The sequence below is a fragment of the Thalia democratica genome, chromosome 3 (genome assembly GCF_965202585.1).
Source record: "Thalia democratica chromosome 3, ktThaDemo2.hap1.1, whole genome shotgun sequence".
NCBI lineage: Eukaryota > Metazoa > Chordata > Thaliacea > Salpida > Salpidae > Thalia > Thalia democratica.
Genome location: NC_139167.1, coordinates 3313508 through 3340162, shown reverse-complemented (window position 1 = coordinate 3340162; position 26655 = coordinate 3313508). Strand labels below are relative to the sequence as shown.

Here is a 26655-nt window from a genome sequence, read left to right as displayed (position 1 = left end):
TAAATACTAAGACTCATAATTTTAAAGTGCTTTTTGATGATTTTAATAATTTAACACAATCTTTAATAAAAGTTAGTAGTCTAAATATTTTAATAAAGTTTGTAAATTTCATAAGTAATAATAAATGTCAAATTAAAACTTTATCGAACATTAATTGACAACTCACTATTATATACTGAATATAACAAAAATTAAATTGTTGTCGTTGCAAGTTTAAAACGAATATCATTGTTCTCATCTAATGAAGTATTTAAGTTGTTTGTATTATTTCAAGTGTATTAGCATTTAAAACTTAGATTAAAATTTACTAAACAATTAAAAGTTCTTGTTTTGTCCAAATTAAGTCTAGGAAGTCTACTAAACATTTAGAGTAATGAACTCTAAGTCATAAACGGTTTTGTTTTTTATATTTGGAACTTCCCAGTATATTAAATTAGTTTAGTTTTTAGTTTTATCTAATCATAATTTATAAATGTATAATTCACACCAAGGTTTCATAAATTCTTATTCGCAGTTTAGTGTGTATGGGTTTTTATCAGCTTGAAGACCACTGGTCTAGACTAGACTGTTAAAAGATTTTTAAACAAATTGTCAGATAGGTTATAAAAAGGCCTGAAGCTATACTGTATATTCACATGTCACTAAGACAAAAGAATGTTATATTATAATATCAACTTTTTTTTATAAGTATAGAAGTATCTATGAGTAACCTATTTTTTAAACCATACTTTTTTGGTAAATGTAGTTCAAAGCGGGTTTAAAACTTTATTTTTTCTAACACAAATAAATTTAAGAGTTCTTAAAACTCTGAAAATGATTAAACTGTCTATAATTGAACTAAATTGTCTCTGTAAAGATATAAAGTATATTAAATCATTAATCTTTAAAAATAGTCTTAGAAAGTTAAACTAAAGTTTTTAAACAACTAAGTCTAAGTTGAATATAGTACTTGTTTAGAATAAACCTAAGCATATTAATTTTATCTATAGCACAAATTAAAAGTTGATAAAAAAATAAAATTAAATTTAAAATACAGTTTAAAATTAAATACATAATGTAGCATATATGAGAAGCATAGAGATATATTTGAGTTATTAAAGCTTAAAGTTATTTAAAGACTATATAATATTTATAAAAATATGTTTACCTAATTTAAAGAGTTTTCAACTTTTTACTTTATTAAATAAATACTAACATAAACAAATTTAAAGCTTTAGTAAAAAAAAGTTTTTATTATAGGTTTTATTGATTTGAACTTTTTTTAAATAAACTTGTTAAGTTAACAAAAAGTTAAGTTATGAGGTTTAATTCTCTGATATTAGTTAAAACACAACCATTGAACAATTTAAACACTAAAAATTAACATAATTTTGATATTTTAACATAATTTCTAAGCTGTTTTAAGTTAAATTAATTAAGAAAATAAACTAAAATAAAGTAAAAAGTTTAGAAAGCAACAAAAATTTAAACTAAGTTGAACAAAAGCTATAAACATCTTAAAATCCACTGTATGAATTCTTATATTACAAAGTTTATAAACAGTATTTTTTTTAACAAGTAAATAAAAACTTATTACAAACTTTCAAAACCCCAATATGTTTTCAAAACAATAATTTAGCAAAATTGAAACTGAAATTTGTTTGGTATGTTTTATGGAGAATAGACTTAGCAAATATTATGCAGATTACAATGCTCAAGTTTAACTTTATAAACGCAACATAGTTAATTTTCGCAGCGCCTTCGATAGCTCAGTTGGTAGAGCGGTGGACTGTAGCAGAATGTTAGAAATCCATAAGTCGCTGGTTCGACTCCGGCTCGAAGGACTTTTTTTAAAAGTTATTTTTGTAATCAACAAATGTTTATTGCTTTATCGCTAAAACCAATGAACGGTTTAAGAAATTTATAATTCTTGTTTTTGATTAGCAAAAGTAAACATAAGTAATGCTACTATCTCAGAATAATGAATTAAAATTAAACCTTATTGATAAAAAAGGCTTATAATTAGTTTTTATAAATTTATTATTACAGAATGCTTAGTTTTAACAATTTGTATTTATCAAAAGTTATAAGTAACTTGTTATTATCAATATTAATTGAAAGTATAGTTACAAAACAAAGTTAGTTCCTTTAATTTGATTGTTTTACTTATAGTTTAAAGTTAATACTTCTAAGATATTGCTCACAATATTACTAATTCATATTACTTATTTAAAAAAGTTATTAAACTAAAGTATGGTTTGGTTTATAAGATAAAATTAAATTAAATTTAAGAACTTTTGAAATATAAAATATGGATATAAAAAAATATATTTTGTACTTAAACATTTAACAAAATTTGAACTTTATAAAGATATAAGTTGCAAGCAAAACATAAAGTTTAAGTAACTTTATGTTTATATTAAGCTTTATCATCTTTTATAAATATAAATTAATAGTTTTATGCTATTTTTTAAATTTGTTGATATTATTACTATTGTTGAGTAGACAATTTAAGTATGATTAACATTTTTTCGCTAATTATCCATTATAAAAACTTATTCAACTTCGAAGAATATAACTTCAAAACTTTTTGTAAGTTTATCTGAAAATGTTCAAATTTTATCAAAAAGTTACAGCTTTACTATTACGTAATAAGATTTCTTTTTTTTCTTACAAATATTAGTATGGAAAAGCATAAAAATTTGGATATTAATTTTTGATTAATTTTAAATGATTTTAATAGGCTCAACTTTTCAAATGCAAAATTCAATCAAGATTATTTAAAACAAACACATATGAATTCATTGTTTTAGTAGCACTTGCACAAACAAAACTAAAGCTTAATGAGCTTTAATTTGTGTTTATAAACGCTACAACCACAATTTGAATGTGTGCCTCGATAGCTCAGTCGGGAGAGCGTCAGACTGAAGATCTGAAGGTCCCTGGTTCAATCCCGGGTCGAGGCACTTCTTTTTAGTTTTAGATGTTGTTTAATAGTAAGGTCGGCATTAATTGGTAGTCTTTTACATATAACTGGCTGAATTTACCACACACAGGTTTTTGTGGGCCCTTTTTTATGCAAATTTCTACTAAACATTGTTTTTTATTTGGTTATACCACTTAAAAGGTATCAAAATTTTAAAAATCTCTTACAACTTGAAACTTTGCATAAGTGTTGGGCTTTAAGATATTTTTCCGTTTTAGCATTAAGTGCATATTTTTAGTGTATGCTTTTTTTTAAAGCTTTACTAAATTAACTGATCTATTTTAATATTTATTATTATTAATTAACTGAAACAAAAGCTTAAAATAACTTAAAAATGTAATAAAATTTATTAATTGGGATTTACTTTTTTGATTATAAACAGTTTGTACTGAAATATGTATTTACAATATACTTTATTTATTTTATATTTTATATGTTACAAATTAATAAACATGCAGTTTTCTAATCCAATTTATGAAATCTACCCAATAAAAAAATAATAAATTAAGTAAAATGACAAAATAAATTTTCTTAAACACGGAAATTAAAAGTTTTTGTTTTTTTTCTCTGTTCATACAATGGAGACATAATTAAAAGATTATATTTTTAATTAAATAGTTTTTTAAATGAAGTAGACTTTATTGTACTAAGCATATTTCCTTAAATTAAATTAAGCAGATTTCCTTATACTTATTAGATAATAATTAAAAATTTTGGCCATATAAGACTGAACATTTTTTTTATAAAATATATGTTGATATAAAACTCAGCAAAAAGATTTTTGAAACAAATAAGTTTAGAAACAAAGCTAAAAAAACTTTACTGCAGATTTATAAGTTGAAACAATTTTAAGTTCAATAAGAGTTGCTACAACCTTTGTTAACTAATAAAAATTTACTTGTTATAAAGTAACAGCATTTATTAATTTTTTACTTTGGTAATTTTTTGATATCTATGTTATTTAAAAGTAAAATTTTATTTTACCAATGATATTTGTTTTCGATTAATCTAAATTTGATAAAAAAATAAATCTACAAACAGGAATCATTTATTAACCTAAAGTTAAAAACAGCTATAAAGAATAAAGAAAGTCGATTAATACGTTTGGTAGTAAACTGCTAAATAGTTTTTAGTAGTACTTATTGGTAAGTTTTAGTTTCAACTTATAACTACCTATTATGTGTTAAACAAAGTATTTTAAATAAACAACTTAACTTAAATATAGTTAACTGTGAGGTGAAATCTAAGTTTAAGTCAGATTTTAAAAGTGATTATAAACTTGTAAAGTTTGTTTTTGTATCAATAAACTATATGTATGCTAAACACTTTAAAGAAAACTAATGTATGTTTAGTAACTAAAAAGTAATTAGTTTGATCCAAGCTTTAAGCTAAAACCAGAAATTATAACTATATTGTTTTTTTATCACAGGTAACTAGTAATGGACTTGTAAATAGAACGCAAAAAATATTCAAGGACTTAAATGCTGCTAAAAACACAAAAATGTGTTTCTCCTGTAAATATAAGTTGTAAAGTAGTTTGTTTTATTAATTTTTTATTATGTAGATAAGTAATCGATAAGATTAATAATGTATCTTGAATTTAAACTTTGTATTTACTTTATTATGTATTAAAACTTTCTGTATAATTGTAAATTTGTATAGTTATTTTGTAACTTGGTGTTTTTGTTAAAGACTCAAAGTTATTTTTTTTTTGTAAATTGAATATGTTCAAAGCCAAAATTAGTTTTTGTTATGTATACAAGTCATCAAGATGCTTATAGTTTTTTTTTTTCAACGTATTTTTTTATTCTGTATGTACCATTTTAACTATTTAATTTATTTTCTACAAAAAATTCTTTAGCATTGTAAACTTGTATAGTGATTTTGTAATTTTTTGATTTTATTGATTTATTGATTATTTTGTGGGTTTATATAAACTTGTTAAATTTTTATTTTATTTTTTTTTAACTTTGTAAGTTGTTGAGCGACTTAAAGTTATATTTTTATTTTTGATGTATGTTTTAATTTGGTATGTACCTTGTTTTATAACAAAACATTCTTAGCATTGTAAATTTGTTTATTGATTTTGTAGTTTTGTGTTTTTATTGACTTAATTTCTTATTTTGTTAATATAAACTTGTTTAAATAATATTTTATTGTTTAGTTTTAACTCTATAAGTTGTTGAGCGACTTATAGTTGTATTTTTGTTGTCGATGTAAATAAAAATTTTGTGTATACTTTGTTTTATAAAAAAAATGTTAGCATTGTAAATTTGTAAAGTGACTTGGTGCATATTTTTATTTTGCAAACTATTTTTTTTATATTAAAACTATGATGACATTATATATTTGTAGATTGATTTTGGAGTTTTGTGTTTTATTGATTTAACTTTTTTAAACTTTTTTAAAATTTGTTTATTAGTTTATTGTTTTGTTTAAACTATGTAAGTAATTAAGCACCTTAAAGTTACTTTTTTATTGTCGGTGTATTTTTAAATTTTGTGTATACTTATGTATGAACCGTTGTAAATTTGTGTAATTGTTTTGTAGCTTGGTGACTTAGAGATTTAATTTTTTATTATTTTGATTGTTTCACAAAATTCATACAAAATTTTAACTTTTCTTTTTGCAAAATACTCATATTATATGAAAAATATGATGACATTGTACATTTGTATATAAGTTTTACATTCTTTTGTGAACAGTGTACTTATTGATCCAAATATTTAAGTTCAAGAAAACTACTAATTACTAATATATACTATTTGCACTAAACTTTATCTAACGTTTTTGTAAAAGTTAAAAAAAAACCTGAAACAAATGTCTTACTAAATTGTTATTATGTATTAAAGTCATTGAAAAAATTACAGTTGTTTTTGTCTGTCAATTGATGTTTTAACTTTGCTTATACTTTGTTTTGTATGAAAACATTCTGTATCATTGTAAACTTGTATAGTAGTTTTGTAGATTGTTGTTTTATTTTATTTTTTGATTGTAAAAAATAACAAAAAATGTAGATATTTGTAGTATTTGTAGATAGATTCGGTAAGCAAAATATTTATCTATTTGGCTGTATCATATGAGAATTTTTTCATAGTTGTTGCTTCGATTTTGGTGTTAAATTTAAACCTTTTTTTTTGTAAAAACTTACTTTGTATGAAAAGAAAAGAGATTATATTGTATATTTGTATAGAAGTTTTACAGTTGTTTTTTATTTTATATTTTGTGGCTTCAATTTAAAAGTTCAAGGAAAAATATTATCCACTCACAAAAATCATTGTAAAAAACATAAAATTTCTGCCTATTTAGCCGTTAAACTGTTCAAATTAATAATAAAAAAATGAAAATTTTTTATACAATATTTACAAAATTTAAGTCTATACAGTTTCTTGGCACTTTTTGTAATTTTGTAAATATCAAAATAACATTTAAACTTTTGAAGAAAAGCTCTCCCTAATTTATAAATTTGTACAGATTTTTGAATTTAACTTTTAAATTGCAACAAGTCTGATAGACATACAAAAGTGTAAAAAACAACTTAAAATGTTTAATTTCAGTTTTTACATTTTCAGTATGCTTTATTTTCTTACATGAAAAGTGACACACCTTTAATTTTGTATAGAAATTATTTGTAGTCATTTTATAATTTTAATTTTCTTAACTTGTATAGTTTGTAGTCTTTTTTATGATTGTTTGTATTTGATTGTTGTTTATTGTTTTAGTTTTCTTAACTTGTATAGTTGGTAGATTTTTTTATCCGTATTTCAGACGTTGTTGAAGACTATTTTTTACTTTGTAAACTTGCACATAGTTTAGTTTACCAAGAAATTATTATTTTTTGTGAACTGTATATTTCTGTAAAAAAGTTTGTTGAGCTTTTCAAAATAACGCGAAAATTTGTTCAAAATATTTTAAACTTTTCTGAAAAAAGTTAACTACCATGTAAATTTGTACAGTAATATTTTTTTTGTTTCAATTTTGTGTTTTTATCTATTTAATTTTGTATTTATGAGCTTATGTTTATCTGTATCTAACTTTTAAAATATATAAACTTGTATAATTGTATAGAACTTTTTTGAAAAAGGCATTTCTGTAAGTGTAATGGTACTTTATTGTAAATATTAAATTAATAACTAATTAGTTTTAAAATATTTTGTATTTTATTTGATCGTACTTACTTTGTAAATTTGTACATAATTTTGTTTTACTGCTGAAGTTTTATTATCTTGCTAATTTTGAAGCTATTACTAATTGTGCAATACAAAAACTTTTTGTTATAAAAAAAGTATTTACCTGTAAATTTGTATATAATTATTTTAAAAAAACTTATATTCTAAGTATATTGGCACTACTGTAAATTTGTATATATAAATTTGATTTTCTAGTGGTTAAACTAATAACTTGTAAAATTGTACAGAGTTTTTCTTTGATTATAAAACTTTTTATTTTATTTTGTATCTTATCAGTTTTAAAATTTTCAAACCATCATTTCTGTACATTTGTAAAAAGTTCAAGTATTTTTTTTTACTTTTTTGTAAATAGTATGTCTAAGTAATGTAATGAACAATAAAAAACTTTACGTTTTTAAAGCAAATAATTAATCTAGTTGTAAATATGTAAACAACTTTTGTTTTTTTATTTAATTTTTTAACACAGTCAATTGGCAACCATGCAAATTTGTGTAGTTTGTATTTTTTTAGTTTGTTGATTTCCGTTTAAGTTATTAATTACATATTTTATTGTGTTTGTCTTCTTTATCTTCTCTTGTACATTTGTATCATTGTTTCCTAAATTTGATTTTTAACTCACCTGGAACAAATATGTATATTTATACATATTAAACTAACCGTTTTATATGTTTTAAATTGTTATTAACATGAAATTTTTTTATAATATTGTAAACATTTTAAATCTTGAATTTTATAAGTTATGAATTATTATTATTCAATGTTTAGTACTAACTGTTGATAAGTTATTAGTTTTGTTTTTTAAAACAAATAACTGATTTTTCTGTACCTTCTTATACTCTGGTGATCTAACAACACTTTTTTGATGAATAAATTTACTTATACAAAGTTCTTAATAAAATTAATGTAACTTTTAAAAAATCATGTTTAGAAAATGTAACTTCTGTGCAAAAAATAAAGATCAGATATTTCAATTCTAAATCAGTTTTAACGTACTTGATGATTTAAAAAATTTCATTGAAATGAAAAAAATTACTTTTTCAAATCTTATAAATTTTGAAGCAATTTTAATTACAAGATTAACTAAAAAAAATGTAACCTTCGAAATTAATGGAAAACATGTGCAGTTCTATTACATGACTAACGTAAATTGAGATGAATAAATTTAAAATGCATTAAATAATGTATTTTAAGTATCGAATCTATATTTTTAGTGTTAAACGAAACTCTAACCTTAAATAGATAGTTTGTTTAATATAAAGAGCAATACTTAAATTTGTCCGAGTTAAATTAAGTTTATAAAATCATATTTTTATGCATTATAAATCTTGAAAAACTCTACAAAAGTCACAATGTAGCAGTGGCGTTTTGGTCAGGGGGTGCGCAATTTTTTTTTCTAAAAAAATCCCCTAAATTAAAACTTTTGTAATTAGCGATGAAAATATATTATTACAAGTAATATAATTGTAATAAATTCATTAAGTAAAATAAGTCAGAAGTAACTGTTTTAAAAAATACTTATATATAACAAAAATTAACAATTAAAAAATAAGTATAAATTTCATTAGAATTACTTATATTTGCACAAATGTAAACTTATTAAATAAAAATTGTTTTTACTACTTACAGTAAACTTTATATCTTTAAAAATGAATACGTTCAATAACACGAAAGTATCTTTTTTATTTACAAAAAAATATCAATCTCTTTAATATACAATATAACAGTGATAAGAACACTTCATTGCACATAATTTAAATAAAGTTGCACAGAAATTAAAATAGACCAACTTTATAACTGTTATTACAGTTTATTAAAACTTTGTAAAATAGTTAAAAGTATACTTTTTAAGTTTAAATCATCTGATTGTATTTGTTTAAAATAATAATCACAAACAAAGTTTATTTCTCATAGGCCGACATGCTTTTTCTTGTATGTTTACAATAATAAAGATCACAAAACTAGCAGTAGCCTTAACATTATTGTAGCATAAAAAAACCTTGTAAAATTGTTTAATTTTCCTTTAAGCGTGACGTATTTTTGTAAACTTTTTGTAGAAAAATCTGCCATAAGGTTATACTACAGCGGTGCACAACATTAGTTCCGTGCTTTTTAAGTCTAAATTCTTATGAAGTTAATGAAGTAAAAAAATATTTCCTTATGGAGTTTTTCATCAACATCGGTGCGCATTTTCGTTTGCGCACCGAATCAGTATATTGGGTAATTTTCCTAACGTGTCACTAATTGGTATTCAAAATTTCGTTTAACTTTTTGATTACTAGATAAACATAGTTGAAAAAAAGAAATTTAAGCAGAATAAATAAACAATAAAGGATAAAGATATTGCATTCTTTTTTTTACTTATATTTTATTTTGGGTGGCACACATGCCCCTGCAATGTAGTTTAAAATAGTGTAGCTATACCTACACAAAAGGTAGTAACTAAATTTATTCTAATCCTGTTAAGGCTATAAAAAATTATAACTGTGAATAATTACAGTTTGATATTCATAATATTTAGTCTGTTTTCAATTTTAAATTAAAAATATTTACATATATTTTAAGAATAACTCAAAAAAAAGTAAACAAGTGGTTGGTAGCTCGATAGTCTAAAGGTTTTTCATTACATCAGTTTATTTTGGAGTGTAGATTTTTATATGTGTTCAATAAACAATACTATATTTGACAGTTATAATAATGTTGTTTATGATAAAAGTCATAGTTTATACACTGGTAACTTCAAACATTTTAATATTTTGTTTTCAAAACAATGTTTCACTCAACAAAAGAGATCATCAGTTAAAAGTAAAATCTGGAAAAATATGGTAAACATGTGAGAAGACATTAGGCTCAACTTAAACTAAAGCTGTAAATATCAACCTGATAACAGTAGTCAACTCGTAAATCAATTAATAGGTTTGTAGGCAAGTGAAAACATATATTTGATTACTTTATACAATCCTAAATAGTTAAGTTTCAAAAACAATGTGATAAATATTTATACTAGAGTTAGAAAAGATCAAAAGCAAATCAGCTTTTATTTTTTATGAAAATTTAAAACTGCTTTTAATAAAGTAATTTAATTTAAGAGTCAATAAGCATAAACTTTTTAACAAAACTTACATGGTATAACACAACTTTAATAATTTTTAGAATTATTTTATAATATCTCTAATTCATATAAATTTGTTCAGAGTAAATAGCACTATAAATTTAAGTAAAATTGACAGTTTCAAAATACAATCTTTAACTCTGTAGTACAACTAAAAAGAAGTTACAAAACCTATAGAACTTATAGTAACCTCACTCAAGAAAAAAAAACTATATACTTTTTTAAACTAAAAAAAAAGTTAAAAAAATTAACTGTCTATATTGAACTACTGCACTTTAGTTTTTTTAACTTAGTTTTGTTATTTTATCTTATTCTATCAGCTACAAGTAATTTATAGTTACTTAACTAATTATTATTTTTTTTAAGTTTATATAGAAACTATAAATATAAAAAGCAATAAAAGTTTTATAAGTATGACATTTAGCTAAATTTACATAATAATAAACTTTAAGTTGAAACTATACTAGTGTTTATGAAACGACAAAAAAGAACGCTCAAAATAATTGGTCTTAGGGCCTGGTGCACGTAAAAATCTTTCGGTTATTAGTAGCCAGTATTCATTTCGGCCATCACCAACAAAGTTGAAATGTTTTATGCCTTCAATAATAAACAATGAACTTTACCGCAAGATCAACAACAACAAACTAGGACGAAACCGGTCGTAGGATTGTCTCGGATGTTGTTGTTGCTTGTCATGCGGTGAAATTCATTGATTATTTAGTAGCATATCGCTTGAAAACCTTTAACGTCTTGTCCAGGACAGTAAGCCTGATAAAAATTTTAAAAACCTTTTTAAGCGTTTAGTTATTAAGTAACCTACAAAGTTGTTTAGGTAAAAAGTAAGACTCTAAAAGACTAACTTAAAAATGGTTATAAAGAGTTTAACTTTAATTTGATAAAAGCTAGATGTATAACAAAAAAGTAGCATAAAACCTTTGCTTTCAATGTCCTTTAAGAGTCAAACAACTTTTAAGGTTTTAGAAACAAACACAAACAATTTTTGGGTGTTATACACTGAAAATATAAGTCTTTGTAGATAAAAGAAAAATATGTATACAAATACTTTAAGTAACTGTAGTATGCTTTACCGAATAATAACTCAACAAAAACTAAAACATAGATATATTAACAGTTGAAACTAAACTTGCAAGTAAACAAATTTAATTTCCGAAACTTTTTAAAATTAAATTTTTTCATCAACTCTATTTTATTAAGTCGACAAAATAAAGTCATTAACCTTTGTTTGGCAATCAAAACAGCTTTTTTAAACATTACATTCTGTGAAAGCGAATGTATAAAGTTATATGTAAATTTACTTTTTAAATGAGTGTTATAAACTATTAAATGCCAGAGAAATGTTCTAATATATACTTGAGTAAAACAAAACTTTAGTTTCTAAAACTTAAACTAGTTTAGAAAAAAATAATGATGCTTTTAAAATCTTAAAGTTTACAGTTTGTTATGCTTGCAAAATACAACTTTAAAACTTTAAAAAGTTTATTTACTAATTTTCACTTTACCGATCTGCAATGTTGTTGGTGGTTTATTTATGATTTTAAGCGTTAATAAAAAAGTCGTTTTAAATATTCCGTTTTGTATCAAAAGACTAAAAAATATTTCTTTATAAATATTACATAGTCCAGTATAATAGCTTAGTTTGAGTATTGTCTTTTAAAAGAGTAAGTCTCATATAAATAAAGATAAAGATAAAGTTTACTTATTATTAAAATAATTAAAAATTTTTAGTTAGAAATGTAGTTCTAAATAAATATAATTTTTTTCAATATATATATAGTTTTATCTTTTGTTTTCATATTTCTAAATAAAGTAAACAAATTTTTAAAATTGGGAAAGCCCCCAGTCTGCTTTAAACTAGAAGCAATATAAATAAGCAGCCATTATAGTAAGCATATTTAGTACATCTCGTATCTTTACGCATGTTTTATTTGGACACAATGTGCGTAAATAAGCGAGAGGTTACTGTAGTTTCAAAATATAGCAGTTTTTAATCTTTTTTGATTATTATTAAACAAGTATACAATTTTAAAAAAATTTAACTAACATTTTGTTTGTAAAATTTAAGATTTTTTAACGGTAACCAAACCGCGTTAATATCAAACTGTAATTTTGTAAATGATTTGCCATAATTTAAGCTTTTGTAAATTTAGTAGTCTAAAATTATTTTCTGTACTCAAATCACTGTTGATGGATTAAAAGCAGAAAATATTGATTTTAGTTCAGTTAGACTTATAAAAGCTTACTTTTAACGATTTTGATCTAGAAATAGTTTCCGATTGGGTACAAAATTTTAATCAAAAACGGTAAATATTATCACATTTAAAGTAGACAGTTTCTTTAAACTGATCGTCTGATATCAAAGACTACATAAAACCTCCTGGTAAGTTAGTAATATGTATTTCTGCATCAATTAATTTAGTGATCTGCTAAATAAAATAAACCTAAATCTGCGGCTTGCGAGATTTTAAGTAAAAAAATACTTTTTTAAAACAGTTAAAAGAAAAAAAACATATGGTAAAGGCCTAAAAGTCTTCTAAATTTTGTAATTCTGATTACTAGTGCTCACTATTGCTTATTTTATCACACTTTTGGTCTAAAATATTATTTTGTGTTGATATTCCACAATAAATAAACTACTGCTCTCGGAAGAATTTTGTTTTACCCAGCGGCTTACGACCAATTTTGTCTTGGAAAATTGGTCCGCGACCTATAAAAGGCTGCCGACCCCTGGTCTAGAATTATTGTAAATCAGCTTTTATTTAAAGTATGATAACAGAAAGGTGCAAATTAAATAGTTTTAAGGGCATGACAACAAAAAAAAACAATTAAAATATACGATTAATTATTAAATACATCACTGATTTGCGACATATTTTTAACGCAAACTAAAAACATTAATTTTTTTATATTTTAAGATTAATCCTTTTAGCAGCAAAAATAAACAAATCAAACGACTTCAGTTCGAAAGAACGAAATTAAAACATCAAAACTCAAAGCAAAATGTTAAGCTAAAAGTTTAAAGTTAAGGGTAGCAAAACTTTTATTTTAATTAAAAAAGTTGTTTATCTACCAAGAATTTTTTTTTTTTGTATTGTTAATCAAACAGCGACTGCCGACAAATATACTAGGCTTTCGTAAAATAAAAACAAAAAGCTATAAAGTTATTATTAGTTAAAAGATCGTAAAAATAGCTTTAGTTGTATATTTAAAAAATACTTGCCAAATTTTCTATAGAATAATGAAATTCACGTCGATTAAGAAACAGCCTTTTTTATCCAAATTAAACTAATGATGTTTTACTTTAAACTTCCCAATTTTTTATTCTAAAAGTTTAGTATTGAATAGATAAATGTTTAAGAATTTCTAAAATCTAAAACTACATTTAAAACGGTCGTAACTTTAAAAATTATAAAACCCGCAACAAATTCAAAATTCACTCAATAAACTTTTAGAATATAATTCAAGAATATAACTATATATATTATATATTGAGAGTAGCTATACATTACCAAACAAGGCTTTGAAAATCACGCTAGCACTTCATTTAAACGACAGCCACTTATAGTAGAATTTCACAAAAACTTTGAAATTTCACAACCATTTATAAATAGCTTAAAGCTACCAAATAAGCTGACAAATTTGATAACATCAACAAAATTGTCGTATGATATTTTTTCTTTTTTTCATACTCTTTTGATTACTAAACTCGTAAAATTTATTTCAGTTAGTATTTCGTATTGGCTTGGTAACAAAGAAATTTCAATTTTAAACCAAGTAAGTTAGTTTAAGTTTTTAACTAGGTAGTTATTAAAAAACATGTATCAGCTTAAGTTAATTTTAAAATAAGATTAATGTGAGCATTTAAAAAATTTAAAGGAAAAAAGTAGTTTGAATAAATTTTATTTTTCGTTATTTCAAACGTTCAGAAAGTTTAAGCTTTTTTCAAGTATTGAAAACAGCATACATACTTAAAATAAATTGTTTTTTATTTGGTTATTTTCAATTACCTGAATTTTTAAAACTAAAAAGTATCTCATTTTCGTAGGAAATAAGAAACTAAGCAAAACGCATTGTTATTCATAATTTTAATAGTAATTAGTTTATAAAAATCAACATAAATTATTATTTTCAACTAAAAATTCTAACATTTTAACAGAAAATCTTCAATTAACTTTTTGTTTTTGAAATGACGAGATGTTCTGTTGGTGAAATTTTCGATGTTTTCTAAACTAAATCAACAATTTTCCATCACTACGGTAAGTTTTTTAAATCTTTTACTCAGTTTTTGTTGCCCCTGAAGTTTAGATTTAAGAAAGTTTGTAAGATTGTATCACTTCAATAATTTATATTAATATTTAATTATTTCTAGGTTACGGAATTTCTACAATCTAACCACTTCATTGGGCATCAGAAATAACTAAACTTCAATTTCTTACTAGTTTTCAATGTAAATTTTTTAAAATACAATATTTAAATTCGACAGTTGTAAGTTTAAGATAAACTAGTTTGTATATTTGTAAAATTTTTTTTAGTGTTTAAATATTTTTTGTTGGCTTGATAAAACTCCATGTAAATTTGTACAGAATTAAAAAAATGTGTATATAAACATGGCATATGCAAATACTTATCTGTTTGTAAAAAGAAGTTTTCTTATTGTTTTTATTGTGTAAATTTGTAAAGATAATTTTATTTTTATACTTTTCTTCTCATAGCACAAGGCCTAAATGTAAATTTGTAAAAAACTTTTATCTAATTTTTCTAATTTTATAATGTTATATTTCGTTTTTTATAACTTTGGATTGTCAAATTGTATTTAATTAGTTTGTTACAAATAAGTTTTTGATTATACGTTTATAAACTTATTATGTGAAAATATAATTTATTTTCAAATTACACTTAATCTAAAATTTAACTCACTGTATATTTGTACAGAGTTTTTTACAACTTAAAAAAAGTTCTTTAATTTAATCACCTTTTTATCTTTGCATTTTCAAGGTTTAAGTTTGTAAAGTTCACTTATATTTGCTTAACTTTATGTAAGTTTGTAAAGAACTTAGTAGTTTATTCAGTAATTTAAAATATTTTTAAAACTATAAATTTTTTACAATACCTTAATTGCATAATTTGTATAAAACACTTAGTTTTTTTTTTTGTGGCACACAAGTTAATTTGTACATTTGTAAAAAAGATATCTTCAATTTTAACAGAAATAATAGTAAAATTGTAAATTTGTACAGAGAAAATAACTAAAAACTTGTAGTAACTTTTATTTCTCGGCAAAATAAGTATTATTGTAAATTTGTATAGTACTTGAATAATAAAATATATTTGATAAAATTTTATTGTTTTAAACAACGGGGCAGTGTAAATTTGTACAGAGCTATTTTTAGTTTGATAATTAGTTTTATCTAAATCTGTGAGAAAATTGTAAATTTGTAAAAAGTTTATACAGTTTTAAATTAAACAGTTTGTTCTATGTTGTGTCGTTCAAGTTTTTACAGACTACAATAGTGTAAATTTGTATCATTTATTACCTATTTTCCTCGAAAATTTAAAGCCTACTTTTAATTATTTTCTATACTTGTAAGTTTGAATAAATTTATCTAATTTTTTTTTAAAGCTGTTATATGAATGTATAAAATGAGAGTTATATTTATAGAGTTATTCAAAATTTATACTAATTCTTAGTACGCATAGTTGTAATTTTGTTCATAAAGTTTTTTGTGTTTTTGTTTTGTTGTATGTTAAAGGGTTACATTGTATAGATATTTATTGATAATTCTTTTTTTGTTGTTTTACTTAGTGAAAAAAACTTGCTTAATTGTAAATTTGTATAGATAATATTTGTTGGTTGTGAATTTATTTTATTGTTTTTGTCTATAGTACAAACTTTATTATTGTAAATTTGTTAATATTAATTTTGTATTTTTGTCGATGCACTATACGTTCCTATAGTTTATATAAATACAAAGAAAATTGTATTACATTATATTATGGAACTGATACTAATTAAAACATTAATCGGTGTTAAACTTTGATGAAATAATAAAGTCTTAAGTAAGAAAAAAAATTAAACAAAAAGTTTTAGTTTATGTTGGAACCCGAGTTGTTTTAAAGTTTTTAAGTTAAAGTATAGTTTTATATAGTATTGGATATTTATTTTCAAACTAAGAAGATTTTTGTGAAAATGTTTTTTTACAAGATTAGTATATAGTTCTAGAAAGGTTTTTTATTTTGAAAAATTACGTTAAATAATCTTAAAAAGCTTAAAAAGAAGGACTTAAAAACTGTATAAGATACAAAAAACTTTAAGTAGTATTATTTGCAAACTATATTTATGTTTGACAAAGAAAAATAAGGAATGACTTATTGTCATATTTCAATGATCTTTGTTTAAAACAAAGACCATTAGTTTAAAAAAGGCTTTGATTAAAAAATAAATTATAAAAAGTTTTTAAAATCTCCGATACAAAAACGTTTTATTCTAGTTGACAAATACTGTGTTTTACACATTAATTAATTTTGAGGATAGAAATTACAAAAATAATGGTTTATTTTGCAAAGAAAATCATAGCAAATATAAATCTTTTTTTAATCTAAGGTTAAATGCCGAAACGATTACATCAAAGTTAATTTTTAGGCTAGTCCTTAGAATACAGATTACGATATACACAGTATAAAGATTGTAAGATTTTCTCTTTATACAGAACAAATTTAGAGCCAGAATATAATTTTGTATAGAAATGACTATTTAAAATTATTTCAGCTTTATCGATTAGTAAAACATTAGTAAAGTATTACAATACTTTACTAATGTTTTACTAATCGATAAAGCTGAAATAATTTTAAATAGTCATTTCTATACATTAGTAAAGTATTAACTTTGAATTTATTTATATAACTAAAAGTAGTTCAAGTTTTTATTATTTTTTATTTTCTCGCTGTAACTTAAACTACGACATTACTGAACTTTTTTTTGTGAGTTTTTATATTTTAAACTAGCCAAACATTTGAAAAATAAATCAACAGTGTAACCGTAAATAAAAACTCTTAAATACATTAAATTAAAATAAACTTTTATTTTCATTTGTGTTTTTGAATTGTAGTTTTAACCAACAAATACAAATAGTTTCTAAATTAATTACTTACATTATCGAAACCAGTTTAAAGTTTTGTTATATATTGTTTTACTTTTTTAATGTTGTATATTATTCAGTAAAAACTTAAATATCTAGTTTTACTTAATGTTTTATATACAGAAATACTTTTCATAAACTACATAAGAAATAAATACATTATTGCACAAATACTGTATAAAATATAAGCTGCTCTTAGTAAATTTTTACAAAACCTTAAAAAAATTTACAAAACTAACAAAATGATTTTAAAACTTCTTAAAATTTATAAATCTTTAGCAAGTTGGCGAACAAATTTTGTTTTGATTAGAAACTGTTTTTCTTAAAACAACAAGTTTGAAATAAATTACTACAATTTCAAAATTTAACAATACTTATTGTTATTTTAAACAAATATATCCCAATGTGTGCATTATCTTTACAGGCGATTTTAGCTACCAGGCAGCTGTAACTAGTAAGTGAGTAAAAAAGTAAACGGGTTAGTAACTAGTAAAGGGGCAATGTTTATAAATGAAGTGATTATTTTTTTAAACCTCTGTTAAAGAGCCGTTTATGAAAATGAACATGAGGTACTAAAATGTGTTAAACTAAAATATGAATTACTACAATTTTAATCAGATAGCTAAAAACATTTGTCACATAGACCAGTCATAGACTGTATAAAAACTTATTAAAAATACAATCAGTATAAAAATACTCCACAGAGTTTGAAAATAACTATATTAAGTTTAAGTATTTTTTGTTCCTTTTATTTAATTAGTTTACTTTTTCCACATTTAGTGATGACTGGTTATAAAGTTTTAGGTATATGTATAGTATCTACCAGCTATTTAATATAAATAAATTAAATTTTGTTTTCAATTTAAAAACTGCAATTTATTTTTTAACACGATTAGGAAGTAGTGTAATGAATACGGAAGTACTTATTATTATCAAATCAGGAAACAAAATACACGAAAAAATCGTACCATATATTATTTTAGTAAGATTTCACGGTAACTTATCGGCGTTTCACGAAGTCAACAAAAATTCTGTCAGTACAATTTTACAAAGTTTTATAAGTAGCTTTCGGAAAAGCTTTGTAATTAGAATTTCACAATATGTTGTAGATCGCTTACAGATACCATATAAGTACAAAAATTTGTTTTAATTGTTAACAAACACAATAAATCGTATGATTTTTTTTTCTTTTCTCGTTTATTATATAAGTCAGTAAACATTTATTAGTGAACTTTTGATTTCGGCTTGCAAACATCAAGAATTGAAACTTGGTAAGTGCTTTTGCGTTAACTTACTAAATAATCTAATTTTTTTTTAATCAGCTTGTTTAAGTTAAGTTTAACATTTTTTTTTCTTTAGTTTTGAAGTAAAAAAAGCTAGTTAGAAGTACTTATAAAAATTTTACTAAGGTTTTTTAGTTTATCTTAAACATGTACAATAAAATAATCTTTCTGGTTAGAAACTAAACATTTTTGATAATTACTAGTTGATAGTGTTTTAAAGGTACGGTAATTTTTAAAATATATGTTTAAATAACGTATTAAATATGAGTTATAAGTTAAATCCAAACAAATATTGGTTTTTGGCGTTTGGTTTGGGTTTTTTAGTGTTTAGTTTCAGTTTTTTTGGGTTAAGGTTTGACTTTTATGGACAGAGGCTAAAGTTTAAAGTCTAATGGTTTCAATGGGAAACAGGTGACGAATTATGACGTCATAGTGACAACTAATGTTGAGTAACACAAAATATTTTTAACATTATATCTTACATAAATGTTTCTGTACTTTCAATGTAAAAGTAATGTTGAATAATTTTTTGAATTTATAAATTATGTGATGAAATTAGTATTTTAATGTAATATGACGTCATAAAGCGTCGCCCACTTCACATTGGTAAAAAGTTAATTGTAACTGATAGTGTACAGTTGTCTAACGATCTTATAAATGACATAGATTATGATTAGCATAAGCAGTTATCGATTATAATTTCAAAATACGTAGTAAGCGTTCAAATTTACAATAAAACATTACAATGTGTAAGACTTTAAACTATGAAAATACGGGTTCAGATTTAATCTATAGTCAAAGGTTAATTTAAGTTCAAGTTTTATTGAAAAAAAAGCTTTATACAATTTTAACGCTCCTTTGAAATCATAAAAAAACATTAGTTTTTGGTAAGTTCCTTAAAAAAAGTCGTAAGTTAGATAAATACCGTTTAACAAAAATTTATAGCACAAATTATAAATTTCGAACTGCAAAATAAACGAAATAACAATATATTTTAAATAAACAGGAACACTTCAGAAAATGATGAGAAACTTTGTACGTAAATTTTTACAAGTTTTCTAATCAAAATTGACCACAAAATGTTCTACATTATATAAATTTATACTACTGATTTATATAAACATTGTATTAAAAAATGATAAACTAAACTAAACTGAAACACTTTAATTTACAACGACAATACTATATTGATTTATAACAGCTAAAATTTTGACTTATAAATTTTTAAATCATTCTGTGTTAAAATTAACTGTTTTAAACAGTTTTTGTCAATTTGCTTTATTTTGAACTCTATCAAGTAATACAATTTTTGTTTTTATGTTAACGAAGCTTTTTATCAGGTATTGTGTACTTTCCACACAACTAGAGGATTTCTGCAAAGTCATCTAAAATAAACGATCATCTAATTGGGTAATTCATCTCGAAAGCATTAAAAAAACTTTAACTTCAAAGTAACTATATTTAAAATTAATTAATAATTTCGTTCTAATAAATGTTTTAGAAGTTTAACACCGTACATAGGTATCATGTTTAATAAGTTCTTTATTCTTTGGTTGTTTTAGTTGTTTTTACCTGTTTATTTGTATAGTTGTAAATGTTTCTTTAGTTTAGTCGTTTTGTTATTTCTTTAAAGCTACTCAGTCTAATGTAAATTTATATAGAATTTGTTCAGTTTTTTCTTTTTATACTTTTAAGGCTTATTCTTGTAAATTTGTACAGTTCTTATGTACTCCTTTTAAAATGTTTATATTTAAACTGATTGTTTATAAGTATTCTATTTTGAAAATTTTTACAGATTGTTTATTTATTTAAAATCTATTCACATGTACCAAAGGCTCAATTGTATATTTGTAGAATATCTTTAGTGTATATGTTATATGTAGTATTATGTTTTTTCGGGGGGGGGGGTTCTACCTTAAAGTTGTAAGTTTGTAAATAATATAATTAATAAAGTTGTTACTTTTGATTATGAATTTTTATAAAAAATTATTTGTACTTATATTTTAACTAACGTAATGTTGTAACTAGCTATAAAATTTATGTCAATTTGTATTTTTATAAAGTTTTTTTTTTACGATTTATTTTCTCGAAAATCAGCAACATTATTTGTATATTTGTAAAGTTTTTTGGTATACTTTTAATTTGGCTTGCTGTTTATAAACACTTTAGATTAAAGGGAACCAATTGTAAATTTTTACAAAATAATTTTTATGTTTATTAATTTTAATTTGTTGCAAACTAAAGGGGTTACTGTATATTTGTAAACAACATTTATTATATATTGTTGATAATTTTTCATGTAATTATTTAAGTCAAGTAGGGCTGGGCTGTTTTTTTAGTCAGACTAAGGAGAAAAAAAATTCAGAACTCGAACTAACTAACTAACTTTTGCCGGCCCCATAGTTCTGAGAAGTTTTACGGCAAAATTTAAAAAAATAATCTCTAAAACTAGACTTGCAGTGAAATAATTATTTAACGACCAACACTAAAATTCAAGTAAAAAGCATATTCGAAAAATTCTTTGTCAAAAATTTTATTTAATTTGCACAAAATATTCTCAAGCTAAAAATTACTTTTAGAGTCGTACTGCTTTGCCCACTGCCAACTTAAAAAATTCTTTTGCTGACAATTTAAAAACTATATATATATAACTTAGTAGTTTATGCGGGCACACTATAGTATTCATGTAAATTTGTAAAGAATTAATGTTGTTTTGATTAACTCATAATATTAGAAATTACTAGTTGTATATTGGTATAACTTTTAGTAGTATCTTGTGTAGCTTTAATTGTTTGTTACTTTATGTTCAAATTCTTAAAATCTGATTATTTGTAAATTTGTAGAAGTTTTGTTTTTTCATTTTTATTTCAAACCTATTTTTATGATTTATTTTTGTTAGAATGCTACCCATTGTAATTTTGTTCAGAAATTTTCTATAATTAATAAAAGCTTTAATCAACAAACTGTAAAATTTGTTTAAATTTAATTTCTCTGTCGTAGTTTAAACGAAATATCGTACTTAACTAAATTATTGTAAATTTTTATACAAAGTTTTTATCTTATGGGGTTTTTGAGTTTTTGAATTGAATACTTTTTCGTTTTATTTTTGTACTTTATTTAGTCATATGTATGATTAACGAAAATGAATGCTTTTTTGTGCAAACATTAATTAAATTTTGTTTTAGTCATTAATTCATTGATTTATTTAAAATGTCGCTTTGTAAATTTATAATTTTTTGTAATTTTTGTTTTGGATAACGATGAAGTTTAACGGCCTAACTGTAAATTTGTACAGTATTTTATTTTTTTATTATTTATTTATTTTTATGATATGTTTATAACAAAAAAAGCTGGCAGTGTATATTTGTAAATAGTTTCTTTTAAATTGCTTTTATAATTTTTTATCAATTGATAATTTACTCATAGTTAACTAAAACCTTGTTCATAAATTACATATGCTAATATACAAAAAATAACATAAATTTTGTAGATTTATAAAGAATTAATTTATCATCGTGGATTTAAAAAAAGTCTTTTTTTTCTTGGCTGTATTCTTGGTTTGTGTAATTTTGTATAAAGTTTTAAATTTATGTTTTATTCTAAATTTGTATAAAAATGTCGTTATTATTTTTCTTTAATTTTATATTTGTAAACAAGTCTTAGTTTTTCATTTAACATTATTGTAGATCTGTACAGATTTTATTTTTGATGAATTTAAAGTAATTTAACTTTACGTTTGTATAGAAGTTTTCACTTAATTTATTTTAACTTTTGCATAAACAAACAAGCATTACATTGTAAATTTGTACAGAATTTAAATTTATTTATTGTTTTTTATTGTTTATACAAGCAGGTTGCAGTGTAAATTTGTATTAAAAACTTTTCTGTTTTATTCTTGTTAAATGCAAAAAATACGGATCATAAATTCTAAATTTGTACAGTATTTTTTCCTATTTCATTGTTTTTTTTTTACATTTCTACAAGACGTTGTTAATGTAAATTTGTATAGAAAATTGTTCTTTTTGTTTTCAAGTTTAAATGCAAAAAATACGGGTCGTGATTTATAAATTTGTACAGATTTAAATTTATTAATTTAATTTTTGTTGTTTTCATTTAATAAAGTGGTCTCAACGTAAATTTGTACAGTATTTTTTTATTAAAGTTTTTTAGTATTTCTACAAGACGTTGTTGTTAATGTAAATTGTATATAATAAAAATATTTTTTGATTTAAATGAAAACTATATGTAATCACACTAAATTTGTACAGAAAATATCATTTCGTTATTAATTTAAATGCAAAGAATATGGGTAGATTTGTAAATTTGTACAGATTTAGTTAGTTGAATTGTTTGTGTTTTTAATTTGTTAAGCGGTGTCAATGTATATTTGTACAGTACTTTTTTTTTGTGTTTTTGGCTTATGTAAAGCATGAAAAATTAGCAGATTGTAAATTTGTACAGTAATTTAATGTCAAATAAATGTTTATCGATACTTTTCTTTTGCTTCGTCGTTTTAAACATTTTATTTAAAAAAACTGTTTTTTTTTACTTGAAAAAAATTTAGATATATATATGTATATAAGTAAAAATTTATTGTTATTTTTGTTTAACGCAAATAATAGGGTTGTGAATTCAATGTAAATTTGTAAATAGTTGTTACTATTTAAATTTTATTATAAAAATGATTTAAAAAATTTACTTATAATACATAAGGGATTGTAAATACTAATACACTTTTTTTTTATATTAAAAATAATCAATTTTACGTCGAGTATAGCAGTATTTTGTACATTAATATACTTTTTTGAAGTATTTGAAGTTATTGTAAAGTTTTAAAACAAGTAAAATTTTGTATATTGTAGCATTTTTATTGTAATGTCTAAAACCTCACTGATAAGTATATATGTATATAAAGCATGAATCAAAGTTGTACCGAATTTTTTTTTGTAAATTAATAAACAAATCTTACTGTAATATCTTCTCATATGTGTAAAATTCTAAAGTTTTTTTAGTTATATAGGTTTGTGTTTAGTTTAAGTTTCACACTATTTTATTGTTAGCCAGTATAAAAGTTTAAAACATATAGCAACATGTAAAATCTTATATGTTTTGTTTTTTTTATAAAATAAAAATTTATTTAGTAGGCCAACTTTAATGTTTTATAAGTTTATACCTTTAGTTCATTAAAGACAAACTTTGTACAATTTAAGTTAAAAAAAATAAAACAACAAAATAATCAAAATCTATAAAATGATTTGCGCGACCTAAATAGCTTACATATGAACTAATCTAAATGTAAATTTAAAAATATTTTTGTGTGAATAGTATTAAGACAAGTTATTCGCGGTTATAAAATACTTTTGTCATAAATATTTTACTGACAACTTTGTCAAGACTTTTGAAAGATTGTTGCAGAAATTATCAAATAGTTAAGTAAAGCCTGAAGCTATATTATATATTCATATGTCACTAAGACGAAAGAATTTATGTTTTGATATAAACATTTTTTAATAAATATAGAAGTATCTATGAGTAAGCTATTTTTTAAACCATACTTTTTTGGTTTAAACAGAATTTAAACAGATTTAAAACTTTCTTGTTTCTAAGGCAAACAGGTTTAATAGTTTTTAAAAATCTGAAAATGTCTAGAAATAAATTAAATTGTCTCTATAAAAGTATGTAATATTTTTTATTATGTTTATTTGTTTAGAAGTATAATTCACTAAATGCCGTCCATTTTAAAGTTATGCTTACAACAAAGTGTATCATATATGTTTCTGAATATAAGATGGAATAACTAGCTTAAGATTTAGAAAGTTTAACTAAAATATTTGAACAACTTAGCCTAAGTCATAAATAGTTTTTTTTAGAACACACTTTAACATTTTAATTTTATCTATAGCCCAAATTAAAAATTAAATTACACTTCAGTTTAAAATTAAATAAATAATGTATGTTATGAAGCATATAGATATAAATTAGTTATTAACACTTTAAGTTTCTTAAAGACTTAATATTATTTATAAAAGTATGCTAACAAATTTAAAGAGTTTTCAACTTTAGATACTAACATAAACAAATTTAATGACTGAGTAAAAAATAAGACTATATTGTAGGTTATATAAATCTTAAAATTTTTATTTTTGATAATTTTGTTAAGTCAGCACAAATTTAAGTTATGTTGTTTAAATCTTTGATATTAGTTAAAACTTTAAATTTACTTAATTATATTATTGTAACATAGTTTACTATTTGTTTTAAATTGAACTACTTTAGAAAATAAATTTAAAATAAAGTAAAAAGTTAAGTGAGCAACAAAAGTTTAAACTAAGTTGAACAAAAGCTATAAACGTTTTAAATTTCACTGTATGAATTCTTGTGGTATAAAGTTTATCAATAACAATTTTTCAAATCCGGTAGATAAAAACTTATAAATAATTTTCAGAACCCCAATGTGGTTTAAAAACAAAAATTTAGCAAACTTAAAACTGAAATATGTTATTAGTTAAAACTTTAAATTAACATAACTATATTATTGTAACATAGTTTACTATTTGTTTTAAATTGAACTACTTTAGAAAATAAATTTAAAATAAAGTAAAAAGTTAAGTGAGCAACAAAAGTTTAAACTAAGTTTAACAAAAGCTATTGACATTTTAAATTTCACTGTATGAATTCTTGTGGTATAAAGTTTATCAATAACAATTTTTCAAATCCGGTAGATAAAAGCTTATAAATAATTTTCAGAACCCCATTGTGGTTTAAAAACAACATTTTAGCAAACTTAAAACTGAAATATGTTTAGTTAATTTTAATATTGTAATTGGAAATTATTGAGGAAAAACAGATTTAACAAATTTTATGCTGATTATAATGCTCAAATTAAACTTTATAATCGCGCGCGATAAAGTTCATCTATCCATCGCCTTCGATAGCTCAGTTGGTAGAGCGGTGGACTGTAGCTGAATGTTAGAAATCCATAGGTCGCTGGTTCGACTCCGGCTCGAAGGACATTTTTGTAAAATCATTTTTAATGCTTTACAATTATTTCTTGCTTTATCGCATAGTATAATGAATGGGTTTAGAAATCTTATAATTGTTACTTCTAATTAACCAAAGTAAACTTAAGTAATGCTACTATCTCAGAATAATGAATTAAAGTTAAAACTAACTGATAAAAAAGGCTTATAATTAGTTTTCACAAATTTTCATTATTACAGAATGTTTTGTTTTTTCATATTTATTTAAAATTTATAAGTTACTTGCTTTTAATGAAAGAAAAGTCACAAAACAAAATAAATTCCTTTATGTTCATAGTTTTACAAAAAAATTAAAGTTAAGAAATTCATTAAATTAAAGTATGGTTTTGTTTATAAGATAAAATTAAGTTAAGCTCTTATAGCAATTTCGATTATTAGTTTAAAAATGTTTTTAACAACTTTTAAAATATAAAGTATGGATATAAATAAATATTTTTTGTACTTAAACTTTAAAACTTTTTGTAAGTATAACTTAAAAATATTCAGATTTTTAAAATACGTCACAGCTCTATTATTACGTAATAAAACTTCTTTTTTTCTTAAAAATATTTGAGTGAAAAAGCATAAAAAGTTTTAAGGCTAATTTTAGGTTAATTTTAAATAATAGTAATAGGCTCAACTTTTCAAACGCAAAAATCAATCAAGATCATTTAAAACAAACATATATGATTTTGTTGTTTTAGCTTTTATACAAACCAAACTAAAGCTTAATGAGCTCTAATTTGTGTTTATAAACGCTACAACTATAATTTAACTACGTGCCTCGATAGCTCAGTCGGAAATGTCCCTGGTTCAATCCCGTTTCGAGGCATTTCTTTTTACTTTCATTGGTTGTTTTGTATTAAGGTCGGTACAAAACTAAAGCTTAATGAGCTCTAATTTGTGTTTATAAAGGCTACAACTACATTTTATGT

The 26655-nt window shown here is 22.6% G+C and overlaps 3 non-coding genes across 3 annotated transcripts; all 3 read left to right on the top strand.

Annotated features, from left to right (window-relative positions):
* The first annotated feature begins 1737 nt into the window (after window positions 1-1737).
* On the top strand, window positions 1738-1823 carry Trnay-gua (transfer RNA tyrosine (anticodon GUA)). The gene is given in 2 exon segments: window positions 1738-1774; window positions 1788-1823. It is a non-coding gene; the product is annotated as a tRNA-Tyr (tRNA).
* Window positions 1824-2872: 1049 nt separating this feature from the next.
* Trnaf-gaa (transfer RNA phenylalanine (anticodon GAA)) lies at window positions 2873-2945 on the top strand. Its single transcript has one exon. It is a non-coding gene; the product is annotated as a tRNA-Phe (tRNA).
* Window positions 2946-25626: 22681 nt separating this feature from the next.
* Trnay-gua (transfer RNA tyrosine (anticodon GUA)) lies at window positions 25627-25712 on the top strand. The gene is given in 2 exon segments: window positions 25627-25663; window positions 25677-25712. It is a non-coding gene; the product is annotated as a tRNA-Tyr (tRNA).
* Window positions 25713-26655: the final 943 nt, after the last annotated feature.